Genomic DNA, 19061 nt, shown 5'->3' with positions numbered 1-19061 from the left:
GGTCAGCCATTGAAGGGGGAACCTATACATCAGTAACTGCTAAATTAAAGCGAGGTATAACTAAGCAAGAGAACCCCAGGGCTTGGCTCAGTCTAGCAATCGCTTAAGGGAAACTGATCCCAATTCTATAGAGTAGAAGCAAACGTATCACCACATGAATACATTGTTTACATGGGATGAGTGGGCGATACCCCACTGCCGGGGTACAGTCTCTTTTAATAGGCAGCTAGACCCATTTATTCCTGGAAAGAACAATCCCAGCCTCTTTTTCTGATATTATACTAGGTTAGGCTAGGCACACATTCTGGCAGACCTTACATAACTTTATCCTTGGAACTCCTTCGCACTCCCTGAATGCAAAACATTTGCCCTCTTTCCATTCTTTCACAAAGCCTTTCAGCAACAATTTACTAAGAGAAAATGACATCTATTACAACATTGTGGCAACATACACAAGGCCGGGATTATATAGAGCTAGGAACATTTTATCCCTGTGTAATCTTCCCAAAATATCACTTGCCGACATGGTTAGAGAGGAGAGGGCAGGCCCTTGAGTTAGGCCTTGCTTTGGTAGGCCTGTGCTTTTCACTAGAATGGTGAGAGACATCTCCCCCTTCACCTTGGGAGAAGTGTACGTTCTAGTCTCCCAATATTCCCTCCGACACTAACGTGGGTTTCCCCTGAGAACACATCAAGGGAAGACAAAGCGTGTCTGTGTTTGTACATTTCTTCTTACCAGGGCAGTGATCCACCAAGAGCGATATTGACAAACAAGTACAATGTTACGGTCCACTTTACAAGCTACTTGCAACAAAAAGCTGGTACCTACCCACCAGCAGAAAGGAGGCCCAATTCAGGGAGATGCTGGATTTTAATGGGAATTGAGAGCAGTCAGAACCTCACAGAGTCCGCATGCTGTGGGATTGAGCCACTAATAGTCACTGCAGTTGATCATATTTATTTCAGTTTGTTTTTTCCCCCAAACATCCCTACTCATTAATCTATGTGGATGTGCCATACAAATATTTGCAAACCTTACAATATACATCACTATCCTCCTCACTCAATCAGATTTAAAATTGTTCTCCACAGCACCCAGACTCATCCTCATTTTAAAAGCCATGGAGAACAGACAGGCCTTGCAGTATGTCCTCTAAGTCAATAAAGCCTGGCTTTGTCAACCAGGGAGGATAAAGTCCAGAGCAGCTTATTCTCTTTTAAAACAGCACCATCAATGATTTCAGCCATAGATGTATGACCTGAAAAGTAAGGCAGTATCTCAAGTAACTGATTCCCAAATGATTTAGGGCTTCATAGGTCAAAATCAGCACCTTGAAGCTGCACTCAGAACCAAACTGGAAGCCAGAGTCGATCACAGAACACTGGTGTTAGGTGTTCCTTATGAGAAGCGCTGCCAAAGAAGCGAGCAACTGCATTCTGCACAGGCGTCAAGATGGTCTTCATGCACAGCACCACAGAGAGCACATTACAACTGCAGAGGGAAGCATCCAAAAGGAAAAGTTAGAACTTTCCAGCCAGGGAGAAGAGTGCTTTTGGCCACTAATGCTACCATTCAACAGCAGATTGAAAAGGACACCCAGATGGCACACGCACATAAGAAATGACGAGTATACTCTCCCAATAAAGGGAGCTGAAATAACTTTCAAGTGCTTCCCCGAGCCTACTAGCATTACCTCGCTCTTATCCCAATTGAGTCTCTGCCAGATAACCCAGTAAATCACTCGGGCATACTGACCTTGTTAAGATGAAATGGAAATACGTGCTTAATCATCATCGTACAACCAGCCCACTTAAGAGCAACTCCTCCTACCTGCCAGGATCTGCAGGAGTGTCAAAATAGCATGAACTATAATCTCTCTCAAAAAACAAAACACCACAGCGTGGACTCCAAATCTTCATCCATTACCAGGAGGAGATAATCAGCCAACCCCACCAGGCCCGTCTCTGTACTATAACCAGGCCTAAAAACCAAACTGACTGGGATCCAGGAGACCTAAGGACTTCAGATTAACATTTAACTACATGATCACACAGTTTGTGACACAGACCAGATACTATCTCACATGAGTAACATATCATATGTTTACCTTCTGAAAGACCACATCAGACCACAACAGTATCCTCACTGACATCCTGTATAATAAATCAGTGAGATGTTCCCTAGATATGCTAGGACAAACATAACAGCTGGAAGACAAATCCAGCAGGAGTGATCCAATATGCAAAAAATACCAAGTTTAAGTCTAATTTTATGGCTTGTGTTGTGCAGGAGGTCAGACTAGATGAGCTAATGGTCCCTTCTGTCATTAAAACCTATGAATTAGAGAAACCTAGAAAACACTTGGGCAAACACAAAACAGTTGGTCAGTCAATCTATTCTCCCCACCCCAAAACAGTGCACTTGGTCTTGAGTAGCACAATAACTCCTCACTTAGTTGTCCCAGTTAACGTTCTTACGTTGCTGATTTAAACATGCATGTTGTGCAATGCTCCCTTATAACGTCATTTGGCAGCCACCTGCTTTGTCCACTGCTTGCAGGAAGAGCAGCCTGTTGCAGCTAGCTGGTGGGTGCTTGGAACCAAGGTGGACCGGCAGCCCCCTATCAGTTCCCCTAAGTTCCCTGTGCGGCAGCCACCCAGCAGGCTATCAATTACCGGCAGTTCAGCTCTCCCTGCCCCTAGTGCCATGTGCTGCTCCTGCCCTCTGCCTTGGTGCTGCTCCCCGGAGCCTCCTGCTTGCTGTGTGTGTGTGGGGGGGGGGGGGGGGGAAGTGGGGCTAATGTTGGGTGACCCCCTCCCTCCTGCACCCCACTTACCCCACCTTCCATAGAGCAGGGGGGACACACGACAGATCTCAGGACAGAGTGAGCTTCCTGGCAGCAGCTACCGTTTCAGCTTGCTGGTTGATCTACTTAAAAAGGCAGTGTACTTAGAGTGGAGTCAGTGTACTTAAAGGAGCAATGCGCATCTCTCACACACACACACACACACACACAGTGTGTGTGTCTCTGTCTGCCATGCTGTCTCCCCTCCCTCCATTCGTGCTGCCTTGTAGAGAGTGGGAGGCCACATTAATAACAATGTGTTAACTCGAGAGCTCAGCCAATTGCTAGTTCATCATTTAGCAGTAAGGCATCCCCTGGGAAATATCCCACCCTCTGACTTCACCACCTCAACCAAGCTTACAATCATCATCGCTGTGTAGTGTATTTAGTACCAGTATTAAATTGTTTGTTTAAAACACACATATATACACACACAGTATAAAAGTCTTTTGTTTGGTGAAAAAAATTTCCCTCGAACCTAACCACCCCGTTTACATTAATTCTTATGGGGAAATTGGATTTGCTTAACATCGTTTTGCTTAAAGTCGCATTTTTTAGGAACTTAACTACAACGTTAAACAAGGAGTTACTGTAGGTACTTTTACACCAACTAAATAAAGCAGGTCAAGACCTCATGAGGTTCTTAGGAAAGAGATCTGATAACCTATGATAAATCTCCCTGCTTCAAACGTTTGATCAGTTTATACCAGATTCCAAAAAGTGGGTGTCTGAATTCATGACCTAACTGGTAAATTCATGACCTAACTGAAGAGGAGCTTATAAATAATGGAAAAAGGAGAAAATTATGACTTGAGTCCAATTTAGCTCTAGCAAAGTTTATAAATATGTAACACACCAGAATGTTCGGAAACGGAACAGCAAATGAAATTTCTAGTGATTATGCAGTGTTCATGATTAAAAGAGCTCATACAGTATCAGACTAAGCAAGAAAAAGCAAGCTGTGAAACACGATCGTTCCCCGCAACCTGAAAGATCTTCTAGTCCAATATGCAAAAGTGAGACAGGAGTTGTAAAACGGCATTATTAGCTACACTTAAATATAGATGCTGAGGATATATCTGGTGAATAGCACTGCAGTTATGCAGAGACTATAGAGGGAGAGTTGCTTTAGGAAACACTTCAAAATAAGTGCATAAGATCGTCATATTAAATCCTTCTAGGTGAAATTCTGGAGACAGTAACAATAAAATTTGTGGTATTTTCAGTTTGTTAATCTAAACCCCAATTCCGCAAGGTACTTAAGCACGTGCCTAACTTTATAGATGGGTAATTCTGCTTAAACTTAGGCACATTCTTAAGTGTCTTGTGGAAACAACACCCTAAATATGATACCCTTTCAAATCTCTGTGTAGGGTGTACGTGCACACAGGATTCACCTCCACTGAAATGCAGCCATCTCTGAAAGGGGAATCCACCTGCTGTTTAAACAGCACAGAGTAACACAGGAAGAGAATAAAAACACTACATCCATTTGAATCTCCAAGAGAAATTAGCTTGGCAGGATGTAGTTACCCAAACTGGAATTAGGCCTAGAGACCAGAGTTATTCCTGAGAAAAATGCCATATGACTTTTAATGACCACACATAATCAGGGATTTCAGTTTTAGATCTCATCCAAAATATGACATAGCGCTCTCTAATGCTATGCTGGGACATTGGTTCAGGACTTGCTTAGATGGCAGGGTGCCCCACCTGTTTAACCAACACCCCCACATCAAGCAGAGTCCTGGCTTTCTGTGGAGAGCTTGCCAATTAGTCTTGATCTTATCTTGCAAGATTTGGTGAGATCTCAGTCTGAAGTAGTATCAGTGACTATATGCAATTTAGGTCCTGTTAAATTGGAAATCCAGAGGCAACCTTACCTATGGCACTGACTTGCAACCTTATGTAGGCAGTGGCAGCTGCCAAACAGTTCCCATTATAATACTACATTTTCACTGTAATTTGTCAAAGCATTTGCCTTTTGGGGTGACATTTCCCTTTCTTGATCTCTGCCCATACAGAGGGAAAGTTCCTTCAGGTGTTGTGTTTTGGTTTGGTGGGGGTTTTGTGTTTTTTTGGAGAGTGAGAAAACCCAAACTTTTTTTTTCTGTTGTAAAAAAAAAAAAAAAGTCAGTAAATGCAACACAGCTGAGTTAATGTGCTGACAAAACCTTAATTTTTCTTTACTTTCTATGATTACAACGTATGAATATTGTACACATCTTTCCTCCAAACAGCATAACCAGTTACACGTATCATGCACTTTTGACCACTTCACCTTTCCCTCTACCCACATAATTCATCTACCAGATCTTATTTGAAATCAAACAGCTACTTTTTTTTTAAAATCAACCTATTAGAGGGACATTTCCTCCTTTCCCCATAGAATGTTCAATTCTCTCTCTACCACCAAATTAAACAGATTTCAAGGTTCATGATGAGTAATATTTAGTCCTGGTCCAGTGACAGATTTAAGGTCCAGTATCTCATGACCATGCAGGGCTTGAAACCACATATTTTGTATCATTTTTGGAAATGTGAGGGTCATCCTTTCCCTAATGGACACCACAAGCAACTGCTTGCTTCTAGGTGCCAAGATATCAGATTCAACACGGACATTTTATGCCTTTAAAAGCTAGCTTGAGTAAATTCAGAGTTTTCTAAATTATTGGTTATATTTTCGGTCTCTGTCTGCATCCTGTATCATGATACCAAGGCACTCAACTTTGCAGGTGAACTATTGCACCTGCTGCACAGTTGCACCCAATAAATAATAATAGAGCTGTCTAAAACATTTGTAAAACAGTTTTCCTGTCTGTTAAGTGGACTATACACAGTATACAATGTGGTATATGAAGCTTTTGTAAACTCTCACATGGAAGACCTGAATAACTCACTCATGGCCTTGCTACTTATGGTGATAAAGCTTTATTCCCCCATTTTTGTACGTGTACACACACACACACACACACACACACACACACACACAGAGTAATATAAAGGTCAGACTAGATGATCTAATGCTCCCTTCTGGTCTTAAACTCTATGAAACAAGCTCAGACAAAGTAATATAGAAGACATCATAAGAAAAATAATTAAAAATCTTTCTGCATATGGTAAGATCTAGGACGATGATGGCAATTATGTATTAGCAACAGCAAGTGTGCATTATTGAATGTGCAGACACACAAAAAAGTCACTATCATACAAGTTTTATGTAGCAGAAGTAATTTGCAAACCAATACTAAGACTAAAAGACTGTTTCAACCTGGAGCGAGCAAAACTTGATAAATGTTAATGCATCTGACAAATGTCAAAATAGATGACGTCAAAATAACTGAGGAATTACACATACTGGTGAGTGAACCAAACCAAGTCAGAGACACACAGATGAAATGCCAGACTGCCCATAGCTTATTATCTGAATGATTAATGGAATGCTTGAGATTCATTTTGATTATTAAAAGCCCAGTATGTTTGAGAAGCAACAATCTTATTTGCAGTAAGTCCATGCGGATTCCCCGAGGGTTTGATCCCGTCAATAAAGTGGAAGAAATGCTTACCTTGGGAAGCAACTGAGTCAGTTGCTACAGTGAATTCTCATCTTGGTATCAGAATCACATGGATCCTTCTACTTGTTGTGCCACTGGTGTCAAAATTCAATTCACATCTCATTCTCCAAGCTGATGAGTTGATAGAGATCCTAAGTAAAGGAAAATACATAACCATCTTGGACCTGTACAATGGTTATTGTTAAGTATCCCCACCTGAGCCTGCAGAAGAAAAAACAGCAGCTTTCTGTACTACTTTTGGCATCAACTGTTTTGTAGTGATGTCTCAGTTTAGATGGAGTTTCCATGACCTTCCAAAACATGGATACAAATTATACACTGTAGGGTTGGTACTGGTTCATAGACTCCTTTATGTGATGATACTGCAGCTTGGTAAAACTAAGGAAATGGTACTAGCTCAGATACAAATATCTACTTTCCCATTCTTTAACATGGGACAGTAATGAAAAACCTAATGATAATATGTTACTTTCCTTTTCAAAAGTAAAAAAAAAATTATCCTCAAGTGAGTAGAATTGTACAAGACTGTGATCCAGGAAAACCATTAGCGCCATTGTGGAGTAATTGGGATAGGACATGAGCAGCTGGAATGAGAATCAATTCCCAAGGAAGTATATGTGACACTGTTCAGAGGGGAAATGCCCAGGTTTTTTGTTGTGCTCCTGTGGAGGTTGGGAGCAGATCTGGGAGAGCAAAAGGCCAGCATCAGTAACATAGGTATGTTTGCATTCCTGTAAATATCCATGCCTTTCACCACAGTGACTAAAGTACTAGATACTTAAATCACATGACATTTCCCCCCAAGAGTAGGAACTAAAGTACACTGGTGTCAGCATGTGAGAAAGCCGTTAAAAATCAGCATTAAATTATAGCTGTAATTCAGTCTCATCTGTATAATCCTGAGATGAGTCGTATTCCTCAAATTAGCAGCCATTTTAGCGCAGAGATTAAAAGTCCAAGAACAATTTCCTGCGTATATTGAAAATTTTTCTCCTAAGGAATGAGATTCTGCAGTAGGACAAAACTTGTTAGATAGTAGGACGACTAGGTTTAACATTACTACTACTTGCGGAGAGACCCTTAGTCATGTTGATATGGTGAGCTCAAACAGTTATGATATGGTCACAATTATTTTTACAAGCTAGGACACTAGCTTTTTTAGGGAAAATGGCTTGCGTGGCTAAACAGAAAATACTGAGGGGGGGGGGTTAACCTATGAGAAATACACATGAGGAATAGAGCCTATATTTTTAAAACCATATTGTATCTATTGATTAGATGACAGACATATGAAGATATATTAATAAAGTTGTTAGTTTTCCACACAATGAAGAAAGGGAAGAGGGAACATATGACAACATTTTGTATTAAATACTTCAGTTCTAATGTACTAGCTACAGAAAAAGTCACTCTTGTGCCCAAACTGGTTTTTACTGAGGTAAGCTACTCAGCTGCCTTAGCAATGAGCACCAGTGTAAATTTGGGTAAACATAATTTATTAAAACCCCATTTAATTGTAAGAGTATGCAAAGCATATCAAATGTTGGTTGGACAAAAATATTATCAAGCAGTGTATTTATGGGGCAAATGCTGAAAGGGGTCTTCAACATGTATGCTACACACTGAAAATTTTCTTGTTTTTTTTTTAAGATATATCTATATCTGTATCATAAGACAGGTTTCAGAGTAGCAGCCGTGTTAGTCTGTATTCGCAAAAAGAAAAAGGAGTACTTGTGGCACCTTAGAGACTAACAAATTTATTAGAGCATAAGCTTTCGGAGCTACAGCTCACTTCTCAGCTGTAGCTCACGAAAGCTTATGCTCTAATAAATTTGTTAGTCTCTACGGTGCCACAAGTACTCCTTTTCTTTTTGTATCATAAGATTATACTATCTCTTTTTAAAAAGAAAAAATATGCACATCTTATTAAGCAAACAACTTTCATATTATTTATCAGATTTCATAGGTTCCCAACAACTTTTCCTCCCGTTCTTCCCTTCAGATTGCTGTTAGGACCTTGGACAGAGACTCAAAACATACATGAATATTATTAGGATCTAGCTTCATACCAGTACCTGAAAATCACGCTTTTCCTAGCTATATTCCATTTTTATTCCAGTTTGCCAAATTGCAAAAGCCAAAAATTCCCCACAGGGACACGTGTTGACAGCTACATTTTTCAGCTACAGTCACTGTTCTGAAACTCTGTATGTATTGCAAGTTCTCCATTTTTCTATGCAGCAGCAGCAGCAGCAGCAGCTCTGATCTTCCAGACTGAAGCATTCTAAGCAGCAGTGTGCTAAATACACTGCAGTGTTTCAGAAAAAAAGGCTTGTAGGATCACCACCATGGCTGGAGTTACCTTCATTTCTGTTCTTTGCGAGAAAAGTTGATTCTGTGGCTTTGCAAGTTTTATAACTGTGTGTCAGATTAAGACATGATTCTGTACAATCCTTGGGAGGCACTGGAATTACCATAATGTATCAGTTCCACTGTCCACCCAGTATCTACTTTGCTTAACCTTTGTGAAAAGGACATTTTCTATAAAGCACTCATGTTTTCCTTTAGTCAGTTATTAATATTCAAAATATTCAAAATGTATTAACCGTTATATATAATTTGCAGAGTTTGAGCAGATACAAAGGGGGAAAAACCATTCCTGGATTTCAAATTTCTTTACAGTATTGATAAAAGAGCAAGTGATGGCTAATACCAGAGCAAGCAGAAGTTGAATATGAGTTTATTCTATTGAGTCTATGTTACTAGAAAGGAGATGAAAGACTAAGGCCCCCATCCTGCAACATACTCCATGTGGGGATATATGTATTTTAATATATTTATCCTGCATACCTTGCAGGATCAGGACCTCAACGTTTCCAGTAAAACAATTTTTTCAATATATTTCCCAGGTGTCTTTGGACATGGTTTTCAGACATGCCGTGGGCCAGCAGCTCTAAATGAAATTGAAGGGAGCCGAGAGCGCTTGGCACCTTTGAAAACTGGGCCTTTGTTTTGTCTTATTCTTTCATAGCCTAAAAAAAAAAGAGTCAGCTAGATCTGTAAGTAACTACTCTCTCTGTCTCTCATATCAGCTTTTCCACTATGAGACTCTCTCATACTCTCCTGAACCCTGAAGATATTAATCATGAGGAGGAGAGAGAAAAAGGGAGTCCCCACCTCCTCCAAAATTCTGCCAGAAAGCACCTTGATGCTATCAGAAAATGTGAGAAGAAAATGTATACAAGATAAGTTTTAAGCCTACAAAAGGGGGGGGGGGGAAATGAATGCACATGCTTGATTTAAATGACAAAATCCTAACCATAAAAATAAATAAGATGCATACATGAGGTGGCCCAAATGATAGCCCTGTTGTCCCATTAATCATATTTAATGCAAAAGCCTAATAATGTTATCTTTGGTCCCAGCTTTGGCAGCCTATAATTTAACACAAGCACTTTTTCACTGTGTGAATCGGGTACTAGCGCTGTCTCTTTCAACCGCTTTTGTGAGCCTAAATTAGAAAACCGAAATGTCATTTTCTTTAGATCTGAAAGACACTCAAGGTCACTGCAAAATAATAGAGCAATTACTTTCCAAGTAAATTACGGCACAGTAGTGAAATATACTACTTGAAGTGGGTAAAAAAACTAAAAACTGTTCTTACAAGTGACATCTGTTTGGTTCAGACCAAAATGATAAATGCAGTTTCAGAGGCTCCTGTGAAATGAACAACATGGAAAAGGATTTTTTCCCCAGTACAATTTTGCTAGCTGGCTTCAAAAGGCTGCTCTTTACGGCCGCTGGTTAAACAGATTTGCAGTTTGATGCTGGCGATACCAGGAAGGTGTTTTGTCAGCTTTTTCCTGTCTCCCAGTAAAATAAGCCATATTTACTTGAACGGAATCTGAATTTCCAAAGGAATCTTTATTCTATCATGTGAGTTTTATGGATTGTCTAAATAGAATTTTTAAAATAGATTTTAATTGCTGTGAACAAGAAAGGAAATTGTCCTACATAAAACTACAGTGGTAAGGGAGAAACCTTCAGGGCTTTGAGTTAATAAGAATTTTAGGATCTAGAATTATCCTACTTTTGACCCTCTCATCTAAGTAAACCTAGTTTTTTGTAACTAGGTTTTTAAAACACCTAATCAAACACAACTGAATAATAATACAGCAAAGATAAATTAATCATTAGAGAAATCAGAGGAGTATGCATGGTGACATACTAAATGCAATTATAAAACCATATTAAAATAATACTAGTGGCCTGATACAGGACAAAACCAAGAGCTGAGGTTGAAAATTATGCCATATGATTTCTGCATAGTGTATGTCAGTTACAAGAATGTGTAGCTACTTACCTAACTACACATGCAAATCTCACAATCAAAGGCACTGAAAGGATTTTAATACAATGTTAAAACGTAAAGAAAGGAAAAATCTCCTTCCCTTGGAGGCATGTCAGACTGCTAACACAATTCTTCTCAACCGCAGCATCATGGTGGGTAGGGTGAGGGGACTGCTCCACCGTCCTGCTCAATCTGTCCCCCTTTGGACGTTAATGGCCATCCAGTTGCCACAGACAAGCATTCCCCCCATTTTTCACACCTGCAGCAACAACCTTCTTCATCTGGGCATCGTGCCATCTGAATAATCAATCTAAGGAGGCAAGCTGAATGTGTGGTAAATGGGCTACTCAAATCCCTTCACTTCTGCAGTCACAAAGGGTAACCACCACCCAGGCTAGAATAGGTTGGCCGGTAGCAACTTTCTGGTCAGTGACCACCATTCCAGGGGGACTGCAGATTTGCAGGACAGAGGCCAGAGCCTCACACATTACCGTCCTTGGGCTTGTGTGGGGTAGACAGTGATGACAGATTACCTTCATTCCATACTCATACTTATGGCCAGAAGAGCCCCCACCACACTAAGCAGAGACAGGAACTAGTAATAAGGGTGACAAACCAGTGGGACAGCAGCCTCTGGGCAGCATGGAGAAACAAGACAGGAGAGTCAGCAACAAGATGGAGATGAACGACAGCAGCATCTCCATTGACAGAACAAATACTAATTGCCATGGAAAGATCCTAGTGAGGACACATCACACACACACACACGAGTGTTACAAGAGTCAAAGATCTTCCCCTCCCTTAATGACCTACAGGTTAGTGCGAGGAGTGTTATGAATCAGGACTTTTGCTGTGTGCTACACAATGATGAACACATCCCCATATCTAATGTAGTCCAAACCTATGTTATGACAAACATCTCTGTGGAGCATCAGAGCATCCCAGCAGGATGGGGATTATGGTGTTGCACACTTCACCGCAGGTTGCACTGTTTTAGCCTGTGTTCTCCCTTGCCTAATACCGAATATCTAATTCAGGATTGGCATAAGGCAGCGTTTCTCAAACTGGGGTCCCCAAGGGGACTTCTGGGGGCCCACAGGCCCTGCTGTGAAACTCCTTTCCCTACCTCCCAGGCACGCCTCCAGCTCGCTAGGGAACAGACTTACCTGCCCTGGCTCCCTTCTGCTCCCGGGAGTGGTGGGCATGTCCCTGCAGCTTCTGGGGCGGGGAGGCCAGGGTGTCTCAATGCGCTGCCCCCATCCCGAGCACAGACTCCACAGCTCCCGTTGGCCCTGAACTGTGGCCAATGGGAGCTGCAGGGGCAGTGCCTGCGGGCAGGGGCAGCACATGGAGTCCCCCTGGCCTCCGCGCCTAGGAGCTGCAGCCAGAAGTATGTGCCAGTCACTTTCAGGAGTGTCCCAAAGTAAGTGCCACATCCTGCATCCCCTCCTGCACCCCAACTCTCTGTCCCAGCCTGGTGAAAGTGAGTGAGGGTGAGCGATGGACGGAGGGGGAATGGAGTAAGTGGGGATGGAGCCTCGGAGAAGGGGTAGGGCAAGGGGCAGGGGAAGGGCTGAGCGGGGAGGCTTGGGGGGGTCCCCAAAATATTTTAAATCAAAATGGGGGACCTCAGGTTGCTAAAGTTTGAGAACCCCTGGCATAAGGCATTGGTTAGTCTCTAACAAGTACACTGGGTCTGATCCTCCATACCAAAGTGGACATGACTCCTACGGAGCATGGACTTGCTTTGGGTCTTCTGACAGTAGAACTCTGAGGCAGAATTAAAACCTCCATCACCCTGATGCAGAGAATGACCTTAATGGGGCTCAATACATTCTCTTTTTAAAGAGGTATGGGGTATAACTGGTTGCACAGCCAGTACCAGACAACACAATGGTCAACCACCCTGATACACAAAGTCCAAGGTATTCTCTGGGTAGGCAGTGTTAGATTTTTCACCTGGGAACACTAGATTTAACCAGCCCAGCACAGGATAGGCTACTTTGGCACACACATTCTGGGTTGAGACAACTGTGACAGGTGTCACAGGGTAGCTGGACCCTGTGATACACTGAGCCCAGCTCCCCTGGACCAGAGCAGGTGAATCCAGCCCAGCTAATTAAAGAGGACTGGGCTACACTAGAAAGGGCTGCTAGCCGGCAGCTAGGGAGGAAGGACTGAGATAGGCTGAGCCCAGAGGAGGGAAAGCCCCAGTGGTGTGGCGCTACCTCCTGGGGTGATGGGTCCCTGGAGCTAGGGGCCAGGGAAGCAGTCCTGTAGCTGCTGCTCCAGGAGGGGAGCAGAGCTGACTGAGGCTGGGAGGCTGCCAGGAGCTGGGGTGCAAGAGACTCCTGAGAGGGGTAGCCCTGACGCCTGGGGCCAAGGATTGGGTTAAGACGGTTTCCTGTTTGGTTGTTAAGCCCCCGTTAAGAAAATAAACTTCCTTGATTGAGACTGGGCATGGCAGTGCACGCTCTGAAGCCAGGGAGACGCGATGGTCCCGGTGACACAGGTCTTAGCACAGTGACTATTAGGCCTCTGAGTCAGGCTTGGATACTACTACTTCATTAACGCTCTTCTTACCCGGATTTTCTCATTTACAGCAGCCTCTTATTTCTCAGGCCAAGGTTTGGGGACTGGTCAGTGGGTTGATCTTCAGCCACAGCACTGCTGTCTGGGCTAGGAGGCAAACAGTAGCTAATAGATGTGGCAGGACTATGTTGGGGCCACTCCTCTACGGGCATGCACATGAATCAGCTTTGTGCCCCATTCAATTGCTTGTAGGCGGTGGTCCAGCAGCCCACAGCCAGGCTTGTCCTTTCTGTGCATCAACCATGTGATTTCTCAGAACTTGATGACTCTCACAAGGGACTGGTTTGCACTCTGCTTTCCTGCTTCAAGAGGCATGAAGGGCAGAACCCGGTTACAGTGGGCAGGACCATTAGCAAGAGGAGAAGAAAAAGGAGGATGAGTTGCTAATGCTACTTGATTAGGGGCCCCTTCATTCACCAGTGATTGTTTAATTCAGATTACATTTATGGGCATAGATTCAGATACACACTCCACCTGGATTATCATGCCTGACTGAGAGGACTCTGCACTTCTCTCTCTCACTATCAATTAAAGGCAACAAGCTGAGTAATATGGCAGCTTAGGGAGGTGAACAGGAGATATGGCCTTACTCGGGTTGGGATTCAAAGTTATCATATTTGTGAGAGTGAAGTTAGAAAACTTGCACACTAAGGAGAGACACGGTCTTATAGCCAATGTTTGCCCAGGAATTAGAACTGGCAGACCTATTTGGTCTATGTTGTCCTTGTAACTGTACAACTCCGGAGAGGCTAGTGATGACCTTTTCCATAAGAAAGCCTCCTTAGTTGAAGGCCACCAGGTCCATAGCTTGTATTTGCCTGTGTAAATTGCTGGGTTTATCTGCCATGCATACAACTTGTGCAATAATGCTGGAAACCAGTTGGCCTTCCAGACCCTCATACTGAGTGCTTCTCCTATGGCCCGTGTCTCAGACAAAATGTTACTCAGCTGTTAGGCCCAATATCAGGGAATGAATAGCTGGGCTGTGGAATAACATGTTACTTTAATTAAAACTGGTCTAAAATCGTGCGCTATTTCATTCTCACCATAATTTGAAGAATGCATGTCAATTCCCCACACTCTCAAATGTCTTCCCGCAATTCTTCCCATTGCCAGCACATTTAAAAAAAAAAAAAAAAAAAAAGGAGAGAGAGACAATCAAGCATTTCCCAACCTTGCTTTCATAGAGAGGCTACAAATGTTCCTAATATCTGCAATGATCTGAAGCGAGATCAGGCACTGCCATAATGTACTCTGATATTTTACTCCCTAGCTAAACGAGCACAAGTAAAAGAGGCAGTTGGGAAAAACTGCACCAGCTCTGCACTGGTAGCAAAAGAGAAACAGAAGACATGCTTTTTCTGCATTCTCCCATTAACGACTCCAGTGGTTTTCCTTTGCTTCCTGAACTTAATCAGCTTGAATGGCTTGCATTTCTAATATGATTTCTCTACCATAAACGTTCTTGTCACTGCACTGGTAGGTAGTAGATGCTGAGGCTGCACTGCCAGAAAGAGAGTGCATTTTCCTGAGCACATGGTCTCATTTTGCAATAGAGTAAGTTACACATTCACAGAGGATCACTCTTTACTGATCCCTTTTTTCAAACAAGACAGACCAGTTCAGTATTAGTTCCTGTGCCCCTCTTCCCACGGCTTCACCTTCATTCTCCCTGGAGCTGATGGGCATAATGCAATTCACTGAGTTGAAGGCCCAAGCATACACAATTGGAGATATACTGACAGGAGTTACCTCTTTATTTTAAAAGATAAAAAATTACTCTACCTCAGTGTTACTAATGAACTGAAATAATTACTAAGAGCCCAATTTGCACTTTCACTTAGCATAGATTAATACATATAAATTACATACAGTAATAAGATTAGAAAACACTAGAGGTTTCATAGACAGTGGCTAATTGTGTTCTCAAAGGATGTGAAGTTTGATTGGTCTAGTTTTGCAATCCAGGGATGATTTGAGACGTGACAATGAGTTGTAATGGACTGCCCAGGACACAATGAAACCAGGGTGAGGGCTGTGGTAGTGGCTGAAATCCATGATTTTTCCTGGGAGAAACAGACCCATAGCACACAGAGACTGGGCTCTATCTTGAGGTCTTTGTTCTGTTCTTACTCAGTCCTCATTCACATACTCTCACTGAAGACAATGAGAATTTGAGTGGAAATAAGTGTGGTTTTGCCCCGATAATAGCTATCATTGTCCTTGGAAATGTTTAAATACAGCCTGTATTGTACAATGCGATATGTAGGAAATCACATATAACTCTAAAAAGAGAAAAGGAAGCATTTGATCTAGATAGCTATGACAGTTTGTGACACAAAGATTCAGTCTGGCTATCCTCTCTCATTGAAGGGAAGATATCAAATTCACCTTCCTTGCTTCATCTCTTTCTGGATTGAGCCACACACGGATTTTATCTTTCATTTGTGAATATTCTAACTGATTAGCAATAGGAAGGATTGTTAGCCACCTATTCATGGGGGGAGGTGTGAAAATAGTCATAAAGATTTCAAATGCTCTTGTTTTTGCAGCCAGACTAAGTTTTGATTGCTCATGTTGGAATATAAAATGCAATATAAAGTACAATCCAGCTAAAATAATCTTACTGCACAGGATCTATCCACAATCACTGTCCATGGAAGTTTTAATCTCTCTCGGTGCTTCTGCAACTTTATTCCCAGATTCATTTGCATAAATCTTCAAAATTACCACTTTAATTTACCATTTAGAAGAATTACCCACAGTGTGGCAGAATACAAAATGAGAGTCACGTCAAATCATTTATCCTGCAGAATGTTCCTATACCAGCTTAAACTTTTCTCTTTTTCCCCCCTGCTTTATATTGTCCCATATGGGAAAAAAACAGCATCTTGTTCTCTGAAACTTGTTTCTAACTCCTTTTGACAGTTGAATCAGTTTTATCAACAAAAAACACAAAAACAAAAACAAAATTTCCCCACTAGAAGGATTCTGGATGCACAGACAGTAAATAATATTCTTTTTCAGGACTGCATAGATCCTGACCTTGAAAATAGACATATGGACTAGTTGCTTCCATTTCCTTTGGGAACCCCCAATATATACAGTACATATGGTTTCCCAAGCTGCATTACTGAGAAGTTCCAAATAAGTTTCAGCATGTTATTTTCTGGAGTATATCCGAAGGTAAAGAGTCTGATCTTCACTTTCAATCTCAAGTTCATTTTGCATTGCATAGATTCTACTCTTTGTTCCAGGCTATCAATTTTAGCTCCCATTTTCCCTAGTGGTATTTCCTAATGCGCCAGAACTGATTAGCACTTGTCAGATTCCTCACATAATTCCCCCATAAGCTCCTTCAGCACAGGCAGCTTGCCTAGAAAGCCCAACATATCAGGGGAATAATTTAGGAACACCATATTTCTCCCAAGTGGTATGAAGCACCCTGAAGCCTTCCTCGAGGGAGGAGAAGGCACATTTCATCTGTTTCTTTGTTTTCTCTTTGTTTCAACTGCTAAGATACAATCTCCAGCAAGTTTTGATACCAGATAAAACTTAGAAACTGAAATTAAAGTTGTCTCCTTAAGCCGAACTTGGTTGAAGATGAGAAAGCATATAGGGGAAATCAGGCCCTCATCTCTGCAGCTGCAGAGCCAGTCATTATGTTGTTGCCCCCACTGTGACCAAGTTGAAAGCTTACACAGGATGAAAGAATGGGAACTGGCCTGAATTGCACTTTGTTTCCCATAATTTTTCTTTTAGAAGAGTCTATACAGTAAGTTAATGCTAGCAACCACCCCTATTTGAATAGTTTAGTGGCTTTGTGTTTTATTTAAAATGAAAAATTGTTGTATAAGCACAGTTTTACACATGATTTCCATGGACTCTCCAAGTATTACACACTACTAGAAAATATGTATGTGCACTTAACGTTGTAGAAAAACACCCCTCTGTGCTATTATATTGTTTTACAATTTCTCAAGTATGTGATCGCATAAAGACTATCCTAGAAGTATATTGTGAAGAGAGCAGCGTTAAGTTTGCATTCCTTAAGATAGTCTTTTGGGAACAGGTCATGAGCCAATCTAAAATTAAAAATAAATCCAGCCCTATGCAGCATTTTGACCCTGTCTTGGATGCATTTAACTCAGCCACATACCAGCAATTTGGGTTTTGAATTTTGTTTTTAATGTGGTGCACACAGGGCCTGATCCAACTCCCACTGAAGTCAATGGAAGCTTTTCCACTAAATTTAATGGAAGTAGATTAGACTCACTGTGAATTAAACCCTGCTTGTGCCTAGGCAGGTGTATAAAGCGGGATAGGTAGAAAGGAATGTAGCACAAGCAGGTCCAATCTGATAATGCCTGCAGTTTGACTGAAGCAGGGTATGGGTCGTCCCCAGCCAGAAGATTGCCTTAACATGCAACCTCTACATGTGTAAATTGGCACCAGTTTATACAGGCACTTTGTTGCTGTTGAAGAGAGCAGTAAATAGTACCCTATCATGTACTGAGCTGGCCCAAATTTTGGCATCCTGTCTTACAAAGGCAAAATTGATCATGCACAAGACATACTTTTAGTAGCTTTTCATTATACGAGATGATGCCTGCACTCTGAGTGTTTGATTATATGGCTGGATTTGGCCTCTGCATTTCTATTGCCATTAAAACCAAGGAATGCCAGTGTAACTGTTTTATATTAGAATGAATATAGCCTTTAGATTTTAATTTGTTAATCTCTCAAATTTAATCAAACAATTAACAATAGTTGATTTACTGTCTGAGACTAAGGGTGATTCTTTAATTAAATTTAAGAATTACAACACAAAGCTAAATCATGCTTAAAAGTATGAACTGAAAAATGCTAACTAATATGATTCACATATTATTTCCTTTAAAAGTTTTTGTGCACATTTATTCCACGGTCCTTTCTGTAACTGTTAAAAATATCCCTCTTACCAGCCTAAAACGAGACTAGATCCATTTATATTTAAAAAATTGTTAAGCTTCTGTTCAATTATTATTGAAGAGGTCAAAAAATCCACAGAATAGATCTTTAAAAGTGCTTGTGTTTCTGTTCCGATACAAAATATTTGAAATTTAGTTTCTCACGTCTATACCAAAATTTGGGATTCTGTGTTTCTCTTGGAACAGCAGATGATATCATGAACCCTTCGAGCAGGGAACCCTGCATTGCTTTTTCAGTTTAATTACACGGTCAGTAGTAGCAAGGGAAACAGAAGACTGAATCCACATCTCGGCAGGTAAGTAAGGGAGAAACAAAATTTTCAAATATTTGTCTTTAAAAATTACAAATATATTTCAAACCAAATTTTGCTTAAAGATTTAGGAACTTAAACAGATATTACCAACATTTCTTTAAAAGCATTCTGGTACAGTCTTAAAAATAACACTCCAGGTACTTCCCCCAGTAAAAATATATAGCAGCTCCTGTACATCACAGGCAGCTCTTACAAAAAAAAATAAAATAAAAAAAATCAGTGCGTCGATCATGGTCTTCGCAAAAAGAAAAGGAGTACTTGTGGCACCTTAGAGACTAACAAATTTATTTTATAGTCTCTAAGGTGCCACAAATACTCCTTTTCTTTTTGCGAATACAGACTAACACGGCTGCTACTCTGAAACCGATCATGGTCTTATTGATGTCAATTGAAAAATTCCTACTGACTTCAAC

At 41.3% G+C, this 19061-nt stretch overlaps 1 long non-coding RNA gene across 1 annotated transcript in view; it reads right to left on the bottom strand.

The window, feature by feature from the left end:
* Window positions 1-7420, bottom strand: part of LOC122458937 — a 54657-nt gene extending 47237 nt beyond the window's left edge. The window contains exon 1 of the long non-coding RNA XR_006279300.1: window positions 6413-7420. This is a non-coding gene — a long non-coding RNA (uncharacterized LOC122458937). The remainder of the gene's footprint in view (window positions 1-6412) is intronic.
* Between the last annotated feature and the right edge of the window lie 11641 nt (window positions 7421-19061).

The sequence above is a fragment of the Dermochelys coriacea genome, chromosome 2 (assembly GCF_009764565.3).
Source record: "Dermochelys coriacea isolate rDerCor1 chromosome 2, rDerCor1.pri.v4, whole genome shotgun sequence".
Taxonomy (NCBI): Eukaryota; Metazoa; Chordata; order Testudines; family Dermochelyidae; genus Dermochelys; species Dermochelys coriacea.
The sequence above is the reverse complement of the archived record's forward strand: the minus strand, read 5'-3'. Positions and strand labels throughout refer to the sequence as shown.